General features: G+C 38.5%; 1 pseudogene; it reads left to right on the top strand.

Annotated features, from left to right (window-relative positions):
• Nucleotides 1-8,191: 8,191 nt before the first annotated feature.
• On the top strand, nucleotides 8,192-9,008 carry LOC145040475 (putative E3 ubiquitin-protein ligase BAH1-like 1; annotated as a pseudogene).
• Nucleotides 9,009-15,860: the final 6,852 nt, after the last annotated feature.

Here is a 15,860-nt window from a genome sequence, read left to right as displayed (position 1 = left end):
GAAGCGTCTCAAAGGAGGTCTGCTGCTCGGGACCCCATGAAAATGTAACACCCTTCCGGGTCAATCTGGTGAGTGGAACCGCAATCTTGGAGAAATCCTTAATAAACCTCCGATAATACCCTGCCAACCCAAGGAAACTCCAGATCTCAGAAGGTGACCTCGGCACCTCCCACCTCATCACTGCGTCAACCTTGGCCGGATCGACCAATATCCCCTTCTGGTTAACGATATGTCCCAGGAACTGGACCTCCCGCAACCAGAAATCGCACTTGGAAAACTTTGCGTAAAGTTTCTCCGATCTCAAAACTCCAAGAACCTCCCTCAAATGCTCCTCGTGCTGCTCTCTAGATCTCGAATATACCAGAATGTCATCAATGAAAACAATCACCGACCGATCCAACATCGGCCGACATACCCTGTTCATGAGGTCCATGAACACAACCGGGGCATTGGTGAGCCCAAAAGGCATCACCACAAACTCATAATGCCCATAACGCGTCCTGAATGCTGTCTTCTGGACGTCCTCGTCCCGCACTCTCACCTGATGATAGCCCGACCTCAAATCAATCTTGGAGAACCAAGATGCTCCCTGTAGCTGATCGAATAAATCGTCGATCCTCGGCAGTGGGTAACGGTTCTTGACCGTCAGCTTATTCAATTCCCGGTAATCAATACACATGCGATGCGAGCCATCCTTCTTCTTCACAAACAGGATGGGTGATCCCCACGGCGAGCTACTCGGCCGAATAAACCCCTTCCCCAGCAACTCCTGAAGTTGCGAGGATAACTCCTGCATCTCTGGAGGCGCAAGGCGATACGGCACCTTAGCAATAGGCGCGGCTCCCGGAACCAAATCGATGCCAAACTCCACTTGCCTCACGGGAGGCACACCTGGTAACTCTTCGGGAAATACATCTGGAAACTCCCGCACCACCGGAACTTCATCCACAGAGCTTGGTCTCTCAGAGATCACTCGCGTATCCATCACATACGCTACATAACCCTTACAGCCCTGCTGTAAACACTGTCTCGCCCTAGCAGCCGAACAAAAGGCTGATCCAGAACGTGTACCCTCGCCGTATACTGAAAGAACTCCCCCACTAGGATCTCGTATAGTCACCAGCTGACGCTCGCAATCGATAACCGCACCGAATCGGCTCAACCAGTCCATGCCCACTATAACACAGACATCACCCATCGCAATAGGAATCAGGTCGATCGGGAACTCAACCCCGAAGATCTCCAATACACATCCCCGGAAGACCTCAGTAGCACAAATCACTCTGTCGGCGGCTATGGACACCCACAGGGGCCGACTCAATGCCCCGCGACTAACACTGATATGCTGACTAAATGCCAAAGACACAAAAGATCGACTCGCACCCGAGTCAAATAACACTAAAGCATGTACAGAATTCACAAGGAAGGTACCTATGCATAGCATAATATAAGCATAATATCTCAACACCATAAATAAATAATGAAAAGGAAACATACCAGCCACAACGTCGGGTGCAGCGCGGACCTCTTCCGCAGTCAGCTGGAAGGCTCTCCCCCGAGCCCTCGGTGCCTCGGCCTTCACGGGCCGACTCTCTGTAGCAGCAGCTCTGATGGCGGCGGGAGCAGACCCCTGAGATGCGCCGCGCAGCAGCGGACACTCCGCCTTCCGGTGTCCAGTCTGGTTGCAGTGGAAGCACACTGCAAATCCCTTGGGGCAGTCCTTAGCCATATGCCCCTCCTTGCCACATTTGTAGCAAGACCCTGCCCGACAGACGCCATCGTGACCCTTGCCGCACTTCCCACAAGTGCGGCCCTTCTGGCTCCCGGGTCTGGGATCAGCGGGCTTGGCCCGCTTGGCTGCCAGCTGGGACTGTGCCGGCCGCCGATCCCTCCCCAGAGACTCCGCCTCCTCCCTAGCCTGAGTCTCAAGCTCAATCTCCCTCTTCCGAGCATTTGCCTGAAGCTCGGCAAATGTCCGGTACGAGGAGTTCGCAGCGAACTCCCGAATATCCCGCCTCAGAATGCTCAGGTAACGGCTCATACGTGCCTACTCGGTGGACACGTGCTCAGGGCAGAACATCGCCCTCTCATGAAACATCCTCGTAATCGCTGTAACTGACTCAGTACCCTGCTTGAGGGTCAGAAACTCCTGCGCCAGACGTTCCCTCTCCACCTGAGGAACGTACTCATCTCGGAACATGGTAGTGAACCTCTCCCAGGTCACTGCCGAAAGCTCAGTCGGTGTGAAATGCGCAGTCACAAACTTCCACCAGTCCTTCGCTCCCAAGCGAAGCTGGTTCAGCGCGAACCGAACCTTCAAATGCTCAGGGGACGAGAAAGTGAAGAAGCATCCCTCCATATCAGATATCCACCTCATAGCTGCCACCGGATCCTGCGCACCATCAAACTCTGGTGGCTTGGTGTTGCTGAACTCCCTAAACAACATCGCATCACCTCCCTGGGGTCTTGCCGCAGCAATCGCTGCGGTAGCCGCTGCAACCGCAGCCTCAGAAAGAGCGGCATAGCGCTCATCAAACGTCTCAATCAAAGCGGTCTTAATAGACCCGAACATCTCCGGTATCTCAGCTCTGATGACCGCAGCCACCTCCTCATGAATGATCTGTCGAATCTCCTCATCACTAGTTCCGGCATCATCCGGCATATGACGTGTCCTCACCATGATCAACCTCTGAAATACAACATGCGATAATTAGAATTCACTCGTACACTCTTACATTCAACAATCCACCCCACCTTGATTCTTGGCATCCCCAGATTCTTATTTGGACTGTGTACCGCACCGGTGCTTTTAGTAGTACGGGCCCAATATTACTGTCCGCACCGTCTCAGTACACACCCCAAATCGTCCTCTTCGGATCCCAGTCCCTAAGTACTCTATTATACTTAAATCACTCTGTAACAGATCTCACACAAAGCCCTAGCTGCTACCTAATTACTCTCAGCGTCTCATAGCAGCTCACCATTCCCTAAGCTAAGGCATCACAAAACAGGCCACTCTAGTCATATCAGCAATACCTAGCCTACTCTAGCATGCAAACACATCACAGTAATAATTATTACATAACAAAAGATATTTTGGGAATTCACCGTTCAGGCGCTGACTGATCGTACACACGTTTCTTCCTGGAAAACCCTTTACTCTTAGAAAATTTTTGGTTTTATTTTGTAAATATCTCTTTAATTCCTCAGTTTGAGTTCAAATACCCCTGAAGGTGTACCCGAATCCCTCAAACCAAGGCTCTGATACCAATTTGTAACACCGAAAATTTTAAAACCAATTTTTCAATTTTTATAAAACATAATTCCATCAATATTCATAAAACAACCATCATAATTGTTCAACAAAAACAGTACAAAATCCCAAGATCATAATGTCAAACTCCAAACGTGTGTGTGTACGGATCAAGCCGGCGCCTTCCCGCGGTCGTCACTAGTACCTGAAACAATTAACATCAACACTGTAAGCACAAGGCTTAGTGAGTTTCCCAAAATACCACATATAACACACATTAGCCACTCTAGGCTATAACTCTGTGGGTCCGTGCACCCAAACTCTGTGAACCCTTAGGTTCTAACTCTGATAAACATGCACCACATAAATCACATAGAAATCATGCAGTACAACACATACATAGCATACAAATACTCTATCACATAGCTTTGGGTACCTACTCAAGGTAAAGTATAGTGAGAAGACTCACCTCGCGTGTCTCGGTAAATCGTAACCCTGAACTCGCTAAACACTCGATCTGCCGAGCTGTAGTCCCCCTATAGCACAATACATCCCTAATTAACACTTTCCCAACTTGGGTTGACCACACTATCACAAGTCAATCTAGGTCAACGCTGGTCAACGGTCAACGGTCAACTTTGACCGGACTCGGCGAGTGCACTATAGCGACTCGGCGAGTCTGAGCGCATGCACCAATTTCCCTGGAACCTTCCCCTGACACGTCGAGCATTTCCCTCAACTCGACGAGCTCCACCTGGCACGAGTTGTGGGGCCACCACGACTCAACTCGCCGAGTCTCAAGAACAACTCGGCGAGTCCAGTTTGACTCGGTCCCTGTCCATCCTGACTCCCCCCTGACTCACTGAGTTCACCCTTCCCAACTCGGCGAGGCCACTCGCTGAGTGGTCGGGCAACATTCATGCTACTCGCCGAGTCTGTTCTTCGGACTCGGCGAGTCCGTGCCATGCACTGACTCAATCTTGCTCTAAAGGTCAGATCCAGTCCATTAATCCATAGATCCAATCCCTCCAAGCTTATTTAGCACGTAAAGTCACAATCTTGATGCACATATAACCTCTACATGACCATAAATGATGTTTTTGACTCAAATACTTCAACACAAGGTCAAGGACTCCATTTCCACCCATAAAGCTTGATGAGTGAGGCCCTCTGGACCTCTATGGATCCAGATCCATGGTCTCAACTCAAAGAGGGAACCAAAGGGGCACCAAATCACCCCATAAATGACCACATTAAGCCCTAAATTGCATCAAGCTTCACCAAACAGAAAATGGTGCGAAATAATACCTCTAGAGTGATGATCCAAGCTCCAAATCCACGAAATAGCAACCTCCTTTGCTTCCTCTTACCTAGGGCCTCCTTCTTCTTGCTAAACAACACACACAAGATCAAGAATGGCTCTCTTTTCTTCACAAAACGCTCAAGAACTCTAGGGACACTCTCTGGGGGGTTGGGTGAGCACAAATGACGGCCATAAGGCCCTTTAAATAGGCCTCAAACCCGGAGATTTAGGGTTTCAATACACAGCGCAGACTCGCCGAGTCCATACCCTGGACTCGCCGAGTCCAAGCGCGCACCAGCGATCAATTCCGCGTCCCTACTCGGCGAGTCTGAGCTCCAACTCGCCGAGTCCCTCTCACAATATAACACAATTTAAACTTACAAGATACCTGGTAAAATCCGGATGTTACACCGGGAAGGCGCCGACTTGATTGTACACACGAGATGGAGTTATGTTTTGAGGATCATGGATTTTTATTCAAATAATTATGAACATGTGTTTTTGATAATTTGATATTTAGGAATCTTGTTGAATATGTTAAGAGATTTATGTGAATTTAAATGAAAATTTTATTTGAAAATTTACGATGTTACAAGCTCCAATCAGATGGAATCTTGGAACCATTTAACCTAGAGCTCAATGGATATTGTGAATCTTGTTTGCTTGAGAAAATGATTAAGTCTACTTTCACATCCAACTTTGAGAGATGGAAAAATCTGTTGGGCATCATCCACTTGGATATATGTGGTCCGTTTAGACACATCACAAGACATGGTGAAAGATACTTTGTCACATTTAATAATTGTTTCACTAGATATGGGTATGTTTTTCGAATTAAACGTAAGTCAAAGACATTTAAAGTATTCAAGAAGTTCTAGAGAGAAGTAGATAACCATTCGGGAAACAAAATCAAAATACTTCGTTCTGATAGGGGCGAAGAATATCATAGTGATGATTTCTATGGTCATCTTAGAACTTGTGGGATAGTCTTACAACTAGCTCCACTAAGAACACCACAACAAAATGGTGTATCTGAGAGGGTAAATCAAACTTTGATAGACATGGTTTATGCTAAGATGACTTGTGTTACACTTCCAATTAGTTTCTGGGGTTATTCTCTAGAAATTGTCGCTTACATTCTAAACCCTATACCAACTGATAAGTTTGAAAAGACACTATTCCTAATGTCGAAAGGGAATTGTCCCTCTCTTACACGAATTAAGGTTTGAGGTTGTGAGGCTTTCATTCATTGAGAAGCGCTCGACAAACTTGAACCCATATCTGAAATTTGGGACTTTGTTGGTTATCCTAAAGATTCTTTTGGATAATTTTTCTACAAGCTTACTGAGAATAAAATTTTTGTTGCTCGTAGGGTGGTCTTTCATGATAGAGATCTGATATCTCAAAAAACCAGTGGGAGCTTAATTGACCTTGATAAGATTCAAAAGTTAACCAATAAAGAGTCTAAAGTTAAAACTAAATATTGATAAGAATGTTAGTATATATATATATATATATATATATATATATATATATATATATATATATATATATATATATATATATATATATATATATATATATAAAATCAGTATATAAAAAAAATCAAAACACTTAAACTATGACATGCAAACTATACGTCGTTTTCGTTAATGACACGAACTTTAGTGACACAATACATGCCGTAAATGCTTGTTGTAAATACATGTCATCTTTCTTTAGGACAAGAGCTTTAACAGTGTGTATTTGCATGTCATATATACCCTTTTATATATAACAAGCCTTTTTTCTAGTAGTGATTAGAGATCATAATAATACTTTTATTTTTTTCGTATAAGGTATATGTATTACATCACTATTACATAATATAAGATTCAAACGTAATTTTTTCATATTATCATATGAATATACACGCTTATTAAGATATCTACACAGATTCTTCATGTCAATAAAGGGTGAATTTTATATACTTAAAAAAGATATTATAATTTTTTTTACAAACAAATACGGAAAGAATATATGGATATTTTCTTTGATTTCCAAAAATGGATATTTTTCCTTCAGGAAGTCCATGAACATGTCCTAGTCTCATGACCCTTTACGTCCCACATTATTGTCTATTGAAGCGATGTTCCACATGTGTCACTTCTCTAATTAATGTCATATATTTTATGTTTGTTTGGTAGGAAAGTTTTGTTGCCATACAAAAGCTTGAAATATAAAATGATTAATTTTGTTGTTGGCATGTAGATATGTGCCACATGACTCAATCTGGAGCAACCATATTTAAAATATTTGATATTTTGTTTTCCTGTTATTATCATAATTTAAGTTTATATATCCTTATGTTTTAGGAGAGAAGGAAATAAGACCAAAACGTGAGTTAAGGAAAGATCAAATTAAAAATATGAATATACATTCATACGTTGGTTAGAGTTTGATCAATTGCGCATCTTATTATGTTAAATAATTTTTTGGCGCGCGGCATAAAAAAAAAAAACACCTTAAAAGCCAAGAATTTCAATAAACTATAGTTCTTATCAAATAATTGAAGTTTTAAACCGTTTAATGTGTTCACACATCTTTTTGTTTAAACTCATGTATGCATGCATGTGTTTACTGTGTTATTTTTTTTTCCTTATAATTTTTTATAAAGGGTATTACTTTTTTAGTATCGGTTCCTCCGACATGGTTCACCATTTTGGTTAAAATACGGAGATGTTGGGTCTTGCTTTCGTGGGCAACGCTATATTTAGTGGCGGAGCCATAATTTTATAATAGAGGGGTCTTAAAAATTTTATTATATATATATATATATATATATATATATATATATATATATATATATATATATATATATATATATATATGAAAAGTTGAATAGAAAACCATTATGATTGGTTCTTCAAGGAATCAAATATTTTTTTCAATTTTTACAGCTTATTATTTATCGAAAAAACTCTAAAAATATCTGAATTCATATATTAACATTGTGAATGTGAAAAATATTTTTCGGATTCACATTGTGAATTTTCAAAAATTCACATTGTGAATTTCACGTAAAAAAGTTGAATTTGATATCATTGGATAAATGATAAAAAGTTATGAATTTTTGTATTTTTAGTTTTTTTTTTTTTTGATAAAAAATAAGTTCTAAAAGTTGAAAAAAAGATTGGTTCCTTGATTATATATATATATATATATATATATATATATATATATATATATATATATAGAGAGAGAGAGAGAGAGGTTCAGGTGTTTAAAGTATTTATTGTGTTATTGTATGCATAAATATGAGTAAATCCAAATTAAATAATTAAACGAATAAAGAAGGGTAATTTAGTAATATGATTAACAACTTCCAAAAATAATCCTTATAATCATGATATTATATTCTAGAGTGGTTTCCCTCTTTATCTAATTGACTTTTTTCTAACCCTAAATTTATCCCCTTCAAAAATCGCCTCACACCCTTATCATCTGCCTCACACCCAAGGGCCTGTCAATTATGTATTTGTGATTAGACATTTATCGAGGGGATTTCAACAGAGGCAAAGAGCATCCAGTTAATGGTTTATTAAAGCAGAGAAGTAATTATAATCATTAGGTATCGACCGAGAAAAGCATCAGCAATGAAACCGCCAAGAAGAGGAAGAAGCCTCGCCGTTCCAGTCCACGTGCTGACATTCTCGGCGGCGGTGGCCGTCGATTTCCCCAAGGGACCGATCAAGTATGTGTTTAAATTTTAATTGACGTCATAATATGCAAATCTCTCTGCCACTTTAACCCCTGTCCTCTATCATGGAAGCTCTTTTCCTTCCCTTATGAAGGAGATGTCTATGGTGGTTGGATGTTTTAATGAGAGTGCACAAAAGGTGCTTGATGTTCATCTGGCAACAGGCTTCCGCAAGTACTTCATGTGGTGCAAAAGAAAGTTACATGGAAACCATCATTCTTTAATACAAGAAGGCAAGGACCTTGTTGCTTATGCAGTTATCAGTGACATTGCTATTCGCAAAATTCTTAAAAAATATGATAAGGTTTTTATTTTTCGCTTAATTATCAAAGTGCTTTTAGATTCTTCATAATAAACATCAGCAGTTGAGCACTCATAACTTTTTTACTGCAGATACATGACTCTAAACAAGGGTAAGCATTCAGGTCACAAGTCCAAAGCATGCACATGGAACTCCTTTAGTCTCCATGGCTTTGTGAGCTTATTTCCTTCCATAATAATGAATACATTGATGAATTAAAAATCATATGAATAGTATCTGCTATTGAATAATATGTTGTTTGTATTTGTTGAATGATCAGGATACTGTATTTGATCATGTGTATTTGAGTTGTGGACACATATTCTACTTCACGTGTGCTTGTAAATCTGGATCAGTAAGAGTTGTAGATGGACAGAAGGCAACAAAACCAACAACAAAATGTCCTCTGTGAATTGGGAACTTGTTATGATTGTCTAATTTTTACAGGAAATTGAAAGTTGTTTTGATGCACACCAAGCGCTCGCTAAAATGCTTCAACTGAATGATATTTCTTCGTTTATAGTCTTCTATCAGAAAAGAATGTTTTCTATGATAATTGTGAAAATATTCTGTTAGAATGCCCTTAATTAATATAATTATTGGTAAATGAATTCTAATTCTATCAGAATGGAATCACACATTCCAATTATGTTGGAATGAAATATGGATATTTTCTCAATAATTTATTCATTAGATTTGTTTCCACAGAAACTGATGCTTGAAGAATGGACCACGAAATTTGAACGACGCTTCTTAGCAAAATTATTCTTTTAGAATGTATTAGTGTCTTTGTTAGATTTTGATATTTTTTTTCCTAATTTGAAAGTTTTTAGTTTAATTTTTTACAATAAATGTAATCTTAGCAATTGTTACATGTATTCTATAAGGATTAATGTAATTTTTGTTTTAATTCTTCAATTGTTGGTTCGAGAATTTGTTATTCTACAAGAAATTTTTAAAGGGATGATCAAGAAATATGTTCAAGAATATTTTTATTATTTTATTGTTTTAGAATATTTTTATTTTTGAAAATACTCAAACATATTCTGTCAGAATGTTCGAATTAAAAATCTTATAATTCGTAAAATCGGATTTTTAAAATTAATAAAATCTATGATCCCTTAAAATATGTAAATTTCCTTTATTAAATCTATATTAATTGACTAAAATATCCTTCGAGTTAAATTAGATGGTATTTTTCAATTATATTTAATTCAATAATATGTATTAATCACTTTTTAAAATAAGTAAAATGATCGGTCCACATTTACGCATAGTATAACATAATAATTACTTTGAATATAATAATCGAAGCCTATATATATATATATATATATATATATATATATATATATATATATATATATATATATATATATATATATATGTGTGTGTGTGTGTGTGTGTGAATAACATAATAGGATTCAAAGGGAAATTGATACAACAAAAACGTATAAATAAAAGCTATATGGATATTTGAAAGAAAACTTGATTATATGAAAATAATTAGTTAGAATATATAGATACGTTTTATTTTCATTTGAAAATATCAACTATGGTTTTTTGTTGTTCATGATATACCTTATGATTATAAATTGTTAAATTACAAACCATAATAATATTACTAATTAAAAGTTTAAAATTATAAAGAATTGAATATGTAATATGAATTAAAATTACCAAAGCATTGGTATTGACTTTAGAGTAATTCACTATGCCAGCAGCCAACCAAACTTCAAAAGTAAAACAAAAATCGCCTTTTTAATTAAAATAGAGTTGGCTTTAATCAATAAAGAGCATCTGGATTTGGTTTGATAGCTTAATTACTAGACATTTGTAATTAAGGAGGCTAGTAGGTTTTATGGATTTAGGAATTATTTAGGTAGGCTAATACTCAAAGAATGACTATAAATGTTGGGGGAGACAAAGCATCCAAACAGCCCCTATACGCGCTTCGTAATTGGCTATTGGCACCTTCAAATTTTAATCTTGAGACATTTGATATCGGGAGCTCAAGCCATCCAGTGACCCATTAAGGTGATGTTGTGCACGGTGATTTTATAAATTCGTGTATTCACTTTTTTATTTTCTATCTTATATAATCATTCTTTTTTTTTTTTTTTTTTATATAATCAAATAACTTGATTAAGTTATACATATACGGCATAACAAGTAAAAGCATAGCATGGGAGTTTGACTATGAGAGACGGAATTTATAATGAAAGGAGACCAACATAGATAAAAGAAACCGTCCAAAAACAGCAATTTAATGAAAATAAAAGTCAAAGCCGTGCTACATCCACCTTTCACCTACAAAAGATCGCATGCGGCCTCTATCTATCTATCCTTACTAATAACAATAATTCCAATAGTACGACGTGTTATCTTCTGCAGACTTCCACATCAGCATATACCACTTGTCATCCTATGATACATTTCCTACAAAATCGGTTTGCATTTGATAAGCCATTAAATTTAAAATTAAATTGATACCGATTTCAAAATCTCTTTAAATTGGAAACTATATAATTTTACCTTCAATTCAGGAAAAAGATATCATCGACTTATTTTGAATTTGAAATTGGTATAATATTAGCTAATAAATTAGGAACTATTGTTATCTTCTCAAAAATTAATATTCGATACTCTATTTGATTCCTTTCTTTCTTCGAGATACCAGACTCCAAAATTGTTATCGCTTTCTACATCTGTGAGGTATTGTGAGGTACCAGGTTCAATAAGGATTTTGCATAGGTTGAATTGATTAATTCTCCATCAGGTAATGTCTTAATGTTTTAGTTAATCATTAGTTGTAACACTCGGTTTCGAATTTGCTTCATTATTCGGGACTATGGCCCAATTTTTCGTTGTCTTGAGGCTTAGGGCCCTGGGGAAGAAAGGTTTTGGTCTTTTTGGATGTGTGTGTCATGATTTAAGTAATCCAAGTGTTCGATGGTGTCTTAGGAGGCCAAGGGTATAAATGTAATTTGATTACTTGGACTTTTATGGATTTTGGGTTTGGTTCAGGAAGTTTTAAGGCTATGGTGTGTTGTTAGAAGCGTAGTGCTTCTCGCCACCTTTTTGTGGATATAAGGTTCGTTGGAAACAGTTTTAAGATGAGGAATTATGGTAATTTGAAATATTTGGCTGATTTAGCCCTTAATGGAAAAGGTAGCAAGTTAAGTCCCATGCGTGCATGGTATGGAGGGCACATGCCAGGGTGAGTATGCCAACGTAATGAGCAGAGTGCCAAACCCTAATTTTAGGGTTTGGGCACTATTTAAACATCTTTATAAGCTCAATGCTCTTTAATTTCTCAGCCTCCATTATCTTTGAGCCTCATTTTGAACCCTAATCCCCTTGGTGGTGCATTCTGGAGCTTGGAGGTGATTTTTAATGGTTCTTAGTGTTATTTCAAGGAGGTGGGTCTTGGTGATCAAGCTTGGTGTAGCCTTGGGGTTATTGATCCAGAATCTTCAATCTCTTGGGAAGCTTTAGGAGGTAAAAAGTTCTTATCTTGACTTCTTCTTATGCTAGTTTGAGTTTATGGAAAGATTAAGGATATTTATGGTGTATTAAGTCTCGTTGTGAGTTTGAGCCACTCCAAGAGCTTAAAGTGATAGATCTTGGCTTTTCTGATGTTGTTAGTTCATAAAAATGTGTAGCTTGATGTTTAAGAATGGTCCACATATGTTCTAGTTGGTTTAGAATGTGTCTTATTGGATTAATATGGTTATTGGCTCCCATTGAGTCATGGAAATGGATAAAGGTGTCGAATTTATGCATTAAGAGCTTTATTTTAAGGTCCTCTAGAGTTTGGGTGCAAAGTGCTTAAGTGGTTAAGCCATAAAGTCGAGTTTATATTAAGTTGGGTTACGCCCTATGTAACTGGTCATACATCTAGCATACCGATTTGAAGTCGCGACCATGGTTTATCGAGTACACCCAGCATAGTTGAGCGTACAACCCTCATTCGGTGTGGGCTTTGGGCTTGTTGTGGTTTTGGGGCCTCACATCTTTAGGCTGATTTTGGGCTTATTTCATAAAGCATGATTTTTCATTAAAGTTTGAAGTAATTTATTGGGTTTGCATTTTTGGGTCTAGGATTGTGGTTTTGAGCCTTAGTTGGCCCAATAGGCTCAAGCCTCATGGTATCTTTTGGGCCTTGTTGCTTTGGACCTTTTGGGCTATCTGAGATCAACTGTTGGACTAAGGGAATTATTGGGCATAGGATGAGGACCATATGGGGGTGGGACCAACTTGGAAAATAGGGCCATTAATGGGCCTTTTAGATCTTTTGGTTTTTGAGTTTGGGCCTCAGTTTTGGTTCAAGTTGGGCTATGGGTAAAATGGTCATTTTACCCCAAAATATGGATTATGGATCATAGTTGGAACCCAATTGCTAATTGGGTGTTGTTTTGTTCTAATAGATTTGAGGATTCATCAAGGCAGCAACTAGGGATTTCTTTTAGTGAGCTTCTGCATTCAAGGTGAGTCTCCTTACTGTTCTATGGGTTGAAGGCACCAATGTCGGCCCATTTGGTTTATGTATCGTAGGAAGACCCGGGGGTGACCATTGGCATTTTGTATGAAAGACCAGGAGGCATCTCCTGGCAATATGTATGAAAAACCAGAGTTTGAACTCTAGTAATTATTAGTTAAGTAGTTGTAGATTATATGGTAGTTATCTTTGTGATGATTGCATGGAAGACCAGGAGGTGGCTCCTGGCACATGTCTGTAAGACCCAGGGTTTTGGCCCCCGGCCTGACAAGGAAGACCACGAGGCGGCTCGTGGCATAATAGCAAGACTGTGATTGGCACATGGCACTTTTATTGATTGATTGGATATGTATGATATATATGGCTCGTTTGATATGTATGGTATGTGGTATTTAGGGAACTCAGTAAGCTTTGTGCTTATATTTTGTTGTTTATGGTTTTAGGTACTTCTGGTTCGAAATGGAAGGGCTCGGCTTGATCGCAGCATACACTCATGTTTTTCCGCAATTAGTGATTTTGGGATTTACTCTGATAATTGTTTTACTCTGGAATACTTTTAATTGTTTGGATAAGGATAAAGGAATGTTTGAATATATATATATATATATATATATATATATATATATATATATATATATATATATATTAAAAATGAAAATTTTACCCTTGAATTTCGGGATGTTACAAGTTGGTATCAAAGTTGTGGTTTGAGGGATTCAGGCACACTCTCGGGTGTACCTGAACTCAAACTGAGGGTTTGGAGAAACTTTTTTATAAAATAAACATTTAATTAAAAAGAAATTTATATTCAAAGAAATGGGTATGATGCGTGCAATCGACCGAGCTCAAGTAAGTGGTTTCCAGAATACCAATACATGTTTATTATGATATATGATATGATTATGAGAATTGTACGGATTCTAGATAAGTGGATTAAATGGATTGATTAGTGTATGTTGGTTAGATTTTTTGTTGCCCTAATGTTGCTTGATTTGTGCTTTGTGGGACTCTTAGTGATGTGAATTGACTGCTAAGTGAATATGCTAAGTCACATGTGGCACAAGTTGAATAATCTTAGAGTGATTGATTTGACCCTATTGTGCACCTGTTGTATGAGTCCAACCATTATAGGGTTGTGTCTTTTACTCAGAAGATTATTTGATCTCTGTTGCATGTGACTATATTCATGAGGAAGCTAGTTGAAATTGGTGGGAGTCCTTCAATAGTTGAGGGTAGGAGAGCCTAGGATATGCTTCAGTGGGTTTAGTGGTGTGGTTTAGTGAGTTTTGGTGCATTGGTTTTAGAAGGTGACTTAGAAGGTTTGGGATGATCCTTGAGGAATGTATGGATATGTGTGGAAGGTAGTATTAGGCTCGTACTACTGAAAGCACAATATCCATACTTGAATCAGGGAGAGTCTTGGAGAATCAAACAAGCTTATATGAGGAGGATTTTGTTGGGTTTGTTTTGATCTTTGGCATGTTGTATTTTCAATTTGGATATGAACACTCAGGGAGGTGGTTCTTGTTCTGGTTCTGGTTCGGGTTCTGGCTCAGGTGCAGGTGTTAAGCCGATTAACGAGCATATGTAGGAGTTCATCTCATCGGAGGTTTCTCGCAGTATTTCAGAGATCTTGAATGAGCGCTTGGGCGTATTCCATGTTGATGTTATGGCTATCATTGGAGCTCGCACTCTTTCTTTCTAAGAGTTTTGTGCTTGTGGATATAATGCGTTCCATGGGAAGAGGGATCCCAATTGACAGTATGAGATGGTTAGCAGATATGGCTAACGCGTTCAGGACGAGTTTATGCCCCGAGGAGGTGAAGGTCAGATATACTTCCTGCCTATTGAAGGACAGGGCACGTGACTGGTAGGAAGAGGTGAGTAGTGAGATGGGTTATGATGTTGTTGATGCTATGTCATCGGATAGCTTCTGGACCCAGTTCCGAGCTGAGTTTGCACCGGTGATCGAGGTGCAACAGTTGGCACAAGAGTTTCTCGATCTCTGCCAGACTACTGAGATTGTGGTAGAGATCACTGCCAAGTTCTGGGTTTATTAGTTTTGCAGTATACAGTAGATGAGAGACGAAGAAGGTGAGGTATCATGATATGCTGCAGGATGATATCAGGGAGTTTGTGAGTATTTCAGGGTGTGAGACCCTGAACGATATGATTTTTAGAGCCCAGGAGCGGGGATCGATTTGGAGCACCTTAGGAAGAGGATACCAGATCAGGTACATATAGTGGAGGGTTGTCACACCCCCGTCCGAGGCGGCGGAATACGTTAGACTGTGCGACTTAGTTCATGGATCATAAGCAAAATAAATATGTTGGATATGGTGTCTAAGTCCATAACTTATTTGGTATATACTTGACCCGACCCGGCATGGTCTATTTGGGTTGCACTTCACCCAAACGATTTATGGATAATATTATGAGAATTGTATACTTATGGTTTATTAATATATTATAAGTTATAATATATTAATATGAAGTCATGTTATTTAATTAGTTTTTAGTCTTAAATTAATTATGAATTGATTTGGTGATTAAAAGGAAGACTAATTAAATCATGGGCTATTATATTTATATAGTGTGGGCTAACACTCATTTGGAAATGGGCTAAGCTTATATGGAAGTCCATGGATGATCCATGGAGCTTTTAACCCATGGATCCTTGGAAAGGAAAAGACATGGGTTATTAGGGTTTTACCCTAATCATGCACACTATATAAACAAGCTTATGTTGCATGAAATTGACCT

This window comes from Lactuca saligna, chromosome 4 (genome assembly GCF_052625555.1).
Source record: "Lactuca saligna cultivar CGN05327 chromosome 4, ASM5262555v1, whole genome shotgun sequence".
Classification (NCBI taxonomy): Eukaryota; Viridiplantae; Streptophyta; class Magnoliopsida; order Asterales; family Asteraceae; genus Lactuca; species Lactuca saligna.
The sequence above is the reverse complement of the archived record's forward strand: the minus strand, read 5'-3'. Positions and strand labels throughout refer to the sequence as shown.